This window comes from Tasmannia lanceolata, unplaced genomic scaffold, assembly GCF_043159265.1.
Source record: "Tasmannia lanceolata isolate RefF3 unplaced genomic scaffold, GAP_Taslan_0.1 ptg000003l, whole genome shotgun sequence".
Classification (NCBI taxonomy): domain Eukaryota; kingdom Viridiplantae; phylum Streptophyta; class Magnoliopsida; order Canellales; family Winteraceae; genus Tasmannia; species Tasmannia lanceolata.
Window position 1 is genome coordinate 7,822,830 of NW_027518680.1, and position 7,809 is coordinate 7,830,638.

A 7,809-nucleotide genomic window follows, 5' to 3' on the forward strand; every position below is an offset into this window, starting at 1 on the left:
ATCCAAGAGAACAAGAACAATGATTGGATTTCACAAAGCAATATATCTTGGAAGTGTATTAACATTTCTCTTGTTTTATCTTAGTAAGTGTACTAGCATTGGAAAGCCATGCATAATAACAAGTTTTATTGTAAAGTATAGCGGAGAAATTCGATTTCCAAAGTTTATTAGAGTCTCTTGGTTTCAAAATCTCTGAAACCATATGGCTGTCTCTACTAGAATTTCTCTTGTTACAATATTATTGAAGAAGGATGATTCCAAATGAAGATGATAGTCTCTATCTTCTTAGAAATCTCTTAAACCAGTAAGCTGATTTCTTTGGGTGTCTCTTCAAACCATCTTTATAATCCACATAATTAATTCCAAATCGAATTGTGTAACCAAATAGCCATTCAAAGTCATCCAACAGAGACCACGCAAAGTATCCCTTCACATTCACACCGTCCCTGCCAACATCCCACCATTCAATCATATCAGTCATAAAACAAAGCAACTAAGATCACTAACCTTTAGTATATATTATAGAAAACTTTTACAGGAAAAAAATCAAAGGAAAACGGGAAATTTTGTCATTGTAACATAATTTCTATGGAAAAAAATTTCCAATAAAAACTTCCATGAAAAAAAGCCCAACGAGGGAAGGAACACCTTAGTATAGACAAGCAGTGACCTCTCGAGGAAAAAAAAGTTAAAAAAGAGTTTCTACTAGAGTAACTTATCTACTCCATCTACTAAAGAACAGTGGGCCCACATTGTTTGGATGATCCAAAGCATTCATTTGATAGGTCCAGACATAGATAGGGTGTGCCCAAAAAATCAGCCCCATAGAATCATCCTTTCGATTTGTGGAGGTTAAAAATGTGTGAAAGTTTATACCGGTCCATTTTTAACTTCCACAAATCAAAAGGGTTGGGATGATCCTATGAGCTGATTATTTGGGCGCGCCCTATCTATGTTAGAGCCCATTGAATGAATGGTTTGCATCACCCAAATAATGTATGCCCCCACTGTATTTTTGGCCAGTGGAGTAGATAACTTATCTACTCCATGGATCAGACACTCTTCTCTCTTTGTATTGTCGGATTTGTCGCAATTAAAAAGTTAGTAATGAATTGGAACAATGGTAGTCCATTAGACCCGGGATTGGCTACTCTGTTTGTAAAGTATACACTACTAATTGGGATTGTTTTTACTTGAACAGAGGATAGTAAGCCTATCCAAGGAAAAAATAAACCCGGGCGTGCTATCCCCGATGTGAACAGCCCCCATTAGATTTCAAAATTAAGTGCGTGCCTTTAAGCACTCACTTGATGGCTCTTTGAACAAATGTAAGATGGCGATGGTGGTAGTCGATTCTCATGTCGTCCTGTAGGGCTTGCTCGAGTGTTAAGTTGCCGTTGTTGAACTCATTAATCCCTGCCAAACTAAGAAAAATAGTCAGGATAGCATCTAATAAGAATTCCCAAGGCCCTATTCGTTTAAGCCCTGTTTGTTTAAGATTATGAAAACCGAATGTGAGTGCCAAACCAATTATTTTGAGAATTGATTCAGAGCCAAAACTGATTATTGGACGAGATTTTTCATATGATGGTGGTGGCCATATAAAGTATAAAGCTGGCATTTGTCAAAAGTATGGCACGCTCAACACCATAGGATGATCCAAACCATCCATTTGTTGGGCCACAACGAAAATAGGTATTGGCCCAAAAATCATTTCCTTAGGATGATCCTAACCCTCCAATCTCATCTATAGAGGACTGCACATTATGGAAACTTCTATAGATCAGAGGGTTAGGATCAAACTATGGAAATGGTTTTTGGGGTTCAACCTATTTACATTGTGGCCCAACAAATGGGCGGTTTGGATCATCTTATACTTTTTGAGAAATACAGGTTTATACGGCCCCATACCATATAAAATCTCCAATATTGAACGCAATAAAAGCTGTTCTTACCGTTCTCAGTAATGTAAATGACAGGGTTATTGTAACTTCTCTTTACGTAAAGCAATAAATCTCGAATTCCTCGCGGGTAGACGTGTAGCCCAGTAGAAGGAGCCTACAGTTTAATTTCAAATGCATCACATATCCAAAATATATATATATATATATATATATATATATATATATATATATATATATATATAGGCTAACGGTCATATTTTTTAAAAGTAAGATGTACCTGGGGCCCAATGGGAATTCCATTTCGCTCACCTGTTACAGAAAAAAAAAAAAAAACCGTCTTTAATAAATTATAAATTTTAAAGACTCACCTTCAAATTATAAATTTTTCATCAAAACATCTTTAATAAAAACAACCCAAGAATGCTCTAAACGTAGATATAAATAGTATAAATTAATTGAAAAAACGGTCTATTTGAATTTACCAGAGAGCAAGGGAATCTGTGAAGTAGCTTATGTTGATCGCATTAGATTGGGGAATATTAGCTGCGTATTTTGCAGTGTAGTAATTCACTCCGATGAAATCGTATGACCCTTTCACCATATCAGATTGCTCTTTGGAGAATTTTGGGAGCCGATTTCCGACGTGAGACTTCATGGATAATGGATATTCACCTTGGATTAGAGGGTTCAAGTACCTAAACAAACCATGAACAAGCAATATTAAGAAACAACTAAGCTAATATTGTAGATTAGAGAACATATTTTCTAATGACTCACGATCCAAGCATGAAGTCGATTGCTCGTCCCGCAGCATCATCATTGGATTTGGATCCAGAAAATGGTACCATCCAATGAGAAACTAAGGTTATCCCAATAATCCCCTTTTGAGATGCCTGCAATGACAGTTCATCCCAACCGTTGGATAATTATATCATCTTAAATTGCTCAATAAAATGGAGCTTTTCATTTAAAGAAAATTAAGTATTTTCAATATGAGATCCATAACGACTTCTCAATTTTGGACGTACTGAATACAGTGGATCATTTCTATTTGTCAACAGATATATCCACTAGGGGTGTCAACAGATAATTACATTTACACCCGCTCTAGTTTCTGACACATCCACTTCCACCCCTATAGTTTAAAACGTGACAAATACACCCTTGTAGTTTCAATTTGTTTAAGGTAGGCCCCCTCAGCTGAAGGTTCGTCCATAGATTGAAGGGTTAGGATGATCCGATGGAGCTGATTTTTTGGGCACACCCTATCTATGTCAGGACCCATGAAATGAATGCTTTGGATCATCCAAACAATGTGGGCCACATTATTTGGATGATTTTTTGGTAGTGTTTTGATTCGGGTAGGGGGCCCACATTATTTGGATGATCCAAAGCGTTCATTTGATGGGTCCTGACATAGATATGGTGTGCCCAAAAAATCAGCTCCATCGGATCATCCTAACCCTTCAATCTATGGTTGAACCTTCAGCTGAGGGGGCAAACCTTAAACAAATTGAAACTACAGGGGTGTATTTGTCACGTTTTAAACTATAGGAGTGGAAGTGGATGGGTCAGAAACTAGAGGGGGTGTAAATGTAATTATCCCAAAGTTAAAAGTGAAAACCCACACACCCACTGTTACTGTATGTGAGTGTAATTTCTGCTTCTATGAGTTGAGTTGATTCAAGTGTTTGATTCAGCATTGTTTGATTATAGCATTGTTTGATTCAAGTGTGATGTGAGTGTAATTACATCATTGTTTGATTCAAGTGTAATGTGAGTGTAATTTCTGCTTCTATGAGTTGAGCTGCCTTGCCAAACAAGAATTTTCCTTAAAAATTTGCGTCAACGTGAAAAAACCCGACCCGACCCGAACCGACCCGAGATTTATCATGGGTAGGCCCAGGTTTGGGAATCGTGGGTTTTCCGAAAAAAAACCCGACCCGACCCGACCCGAGATATTTCTCGGGTAGGGTTGGGTTCTCCAAAACCCGACCCGCCCGACCCGAGTTGCAGCCCTAGTAAGTAGGTTGTGTGCCAAAATTCATTTCCATAGCATAATTACAACCCTCCAACCAATAAATGTTTTCTAAATATCCGTTCATCTATAGACTGCAGGGCTAGGATCATCGCATAGAAATGTTTTTTTTGGGAACACCCTATTTACGATGTGGCCCCATCAATTGGACAGTTTGGATCATCATATGGTGTAAGTTGTACAATACTGTTTTTTTTAATAGAGAGTGTAAGAAATAAGTTTTTGGTTTACAGGCTTTGTCATTGTACGAGCGTTTTTACTAGTGACCAGAGTAGCTTTATTCATATAAAATGACAAAAACCACCCTTACCGAAATGGCCAAAATGACCTTGTCTCATTTGAAAATGACCAAAATATTACTATTTTATAAAAACTAACCAAAATACCACAATCTAAAAGAGAATGACCAAAATACCCTAATCACGTGGGAAATAATCAAAAAGCCAATGTCTCACCTAAAATAACAAAAAAATGTCTGCGAGATACTTATCGGCAGGTCTTCTCGACATTAGAGTATCTAAATAAACCATTAAAGGAGTTTCAGATCCAACCATGTCTACCAGAAATACCCATCTAAAGGAAAGTAGAATTAACAAGAGTTCAAGTGAATGATATGTTTTGAATCAAGGGTGTGGAAATATCTTTTATATGCATTCTTGGCTCATGCTATACATGGGTGCACAAAAATGGCCCCACCCCATCATGGCGATTGTGAGACCTACCTCATCAAAACATGGCGGGCCTTTGACATTGACATATCACTCAATGTCAAAGGCGTAGACATCAAAAATTTCTCTACAATAAATTATCCAAAATTGCCCTTCAACTCTTTTAAGTGGGCCCTACTCATATAAAAGAGACATAAAATGTAAGTGGTCCCACTTGGGCCCAAATGGGAGGCCCATTAAAAGGCAGCCCAAGGCCCCCACTTCAAGTACAATACATCACCTCTAAACCTACAAAAAGAAAGTTAGTGGGACCCACAACCACTTACACCATTATGTAAAGTGAGTGGAGGTGGTTGTTGCATGATGGATTATACAAATGCATCTTCCTCTATTTTCTAGGGGATAGCTAAAAAAAAAAGCAAATAAAAATAGAAAGAAGATAAGAGGTGGAAGAAGAAAAAAGGCAAGAAGCAAATAAAAAAAAAAAACAGGAAGAAGGTAGAGGAGAAAGAAAACCGGTAAAGATCAATAGAGAAAGTTAATCAGGAGAAGAAGAAAAACTCTCCATCCAACCAAAGCAATTATGTACTTGAAGAACTCTTCCGGAGATCAAGCCACCACACAAGACCCTCCATCAGAGGAAATACACACATCTTCACGTACAGCCGATAAAGCTCAGAGTCCGTTGTAAGATAGAAAACCAGGAAAGATCTAGAGAGAAAGCTAATGAAGAGAAGAAGAAAAGCTCTCCTTCCAACAAACGCAATCGTGTACTTGAAGAACTCTTCCACGAAAAAAGTCACCACACAAAGGCCCATCTTCGAAGGAAATATACACATCTTCACAGCCGATAAAGCACGAAGCTCGGAGTAAAGTTCACATATCTTCAAACATCGAGGAACAAGAAATACGCCGTGAAGGCCCTCGTCTTCACCGCAGTGATCGTGAGTTCACTACTTGAATGTTAATAAGTGGATTATAGATAGTTATACCACATTTCATTAATTATACGTTTTTTTTTATTTCATCTCCAATTTTTGTGATATTGAATTCCCGAAATTTGTGTCGACAGTATTTTGGTCATTTTACAAGGTAAGATTTTGCACATTCACATATAAGCATATTTTCGTCCATTACGAAAAGAAAAAAAAAAAAAAAATCTAAATTGGTTCTTTTGGTAAAAAACTGATGGCATAACCTTACTTGCAAAATTCACTCCAATGTGATGACCCTATTTGTAAAGTGGCATGTAGCATATAAAGCAAAGTAGAAGATTTCTTTTGAGAGAGAGACCAGGGTATTTGTGAGTGAAAGTATCCCATATGCTAGGGCCTCTGCCCCCTTCCTTTTGCTGCTCCTTCATACTGAAATTCCCATAGAAATTATTAATGAAACAACCCATTTCCTTTTCCCAGTCAAAATTTCTAAAACAGTTCAAGAACAATGAGAGAGAGAGAGAGAGAGAGAGAGAGAAGAACCTGATAAGCAGCAGAAGCGGTCCCAAAAATGAAACAGGCCAGAAAGCTGGTCCAGTTTATCGGAACCGGGTTGTTAGGGTCCGTCTCAGCTCTACAAAGAGCCACATACCCAAAACAATGAGAATAGACCAATCAAGAGCCATTGCAACCAATGTGGGGGTTCCGATCAACTCCGGTCTTCTATGTCTCCCTATATATAGCCTATAAAATTCAAGAATGTGATTTCAGCATGATCCAATCCCTTAATTTGGTGGGACCCATTATAGAGATGATTTGGGATGTTTGATTACCCTACGTCACCATAAATAAAATTCGAGAATGTGATTTCAGCATGATCCAATCGCTTCATTTGATGGGACCCATTATAGAGATGATTTGGGATGTTTGATTACCCTACATCACCATAAATTGTATCAGATCTCAAGGATAATGTTGCTACTCCAACGTAAGAGCATCTTCTAACATTGACCACATGGAAAAATGCAAGGGCATTTTGAAAGATGGAAGCCACTTTCCTCAAATTAAATATAGGGAAATGATATCTCACCCCCCCCCCCCCCCCCCCCCTTCTCTCTTCTGACAGATAGAATCCCCCAGTTAACGTTATTCGTTGAGTTTTAAAAGCAAAGGAAAATGTAAAAAGGGGTGAATTTATCCTCAAGCAGTGAACCATTCTCACTCAAACCGTTAAAGGGAGGGGCGGATTTTATCCGTTTAGGAGTGGTGATATCATTTCCCTAATATAAATGTGGGATCCACTTGAAGTCATCTATATGGAAAATTTTCAAATATACCTTAGCTCAATCAAGGGCCAGATAGCTTTTTGTGGTAGTTTGATCATTAAATCAAGAGCCAAAGATTATGTTGTGATCGAACCCTTTTGTAACCATAATATTAAGGGTTAGATGTTTAGATCAATGACCGAATTATTAGGAGCCCTTAGATCTATGATCGAGTAATTACCATCGACGATCCGAATAGGTTTATTACAAAAGTTATTGTGTAATTTCCTTATGTAAAAAGTGCCCTCAAATACTTAAATAGTATCAACCGGGGCTAAAATGTCTCTGAACCTATCACTATTAGATCCAGAATAGTGGAAAACCCCCATAACTGCCCTTTGCGGAAGCAATCCCAAAGAGTTTTAACAAAGAATCAAAACCCAAACGCATGTAGAAAGTGCCCTTAAATGCTAAAATTGTATAAATTGAGGCTGCCTTTGAAATCGTCACGATTGGATCCAGAATGGTGGAAAACCCTGGAAATGCCCTTTGCGGAAGTAATCCCAAAAGGGTTTTCAGAAAGAATCAAAACCCAAATGCATGTCGAAAGTGCTCCTAGATACTAAAACAGTATCAACCCAGGCTTAAATGCCTTTGAAACCATTTCCCTATATTTAAACTTAACGAATAACGTTAATCAAAGGTGGAGGGGAAAATGGACAGACAGTGCGTGTCCATGTTTCTGCCCATTTTTTCCCTCCACAAATGGTAGGATTAGGATAATCCTAGAGAGCAGATTTTTGGTACACACCCTATCCGTGGAAGGGCCTTCCGAATGAATGCTTTAGATCCCCTAGAAGATGTGGGGCCACATGTGTTTTTGAGCTATAACTCATATAAGCTTATTTGAGCTATAGCTCAGAAACACTTTCCTCAAATTAAATATAGGGAAATGATATCCCCTCCCCCCCCGACGGATAAAATCCCCCCGTTAACGTT

At 38.1% G+C, this 7,809-nt stretch overlaps 1 pseudogene across 1 annotated transcript; it reads right to left on the reverse strand.

The window, feature by feature from the left end:
* Positions 1–181: 181 nt before the first annotated feature.
* LOC143864643 (beta-glucosidase 12-like) lies at positions 182–5,428 on the reverse strand (annotated as a pseudogene). The gene is made up of 7 exons (XR_013241304.1): positions 5,258–5,428; positions 2,682–2,797; positions 2,370–2,599; positions 2,182–2,213; positions 1,956–2,058; positions 1,308–1,416; positions 182–446 (listed from the first exon to the last, which is right to left on the reverse strand). The product of XR_013241304.1 is annotated as a beta-glucosidase 12-like (transcript).
* Positions 5,429–7,809: the final 2,381 nt, after the last annotated feature.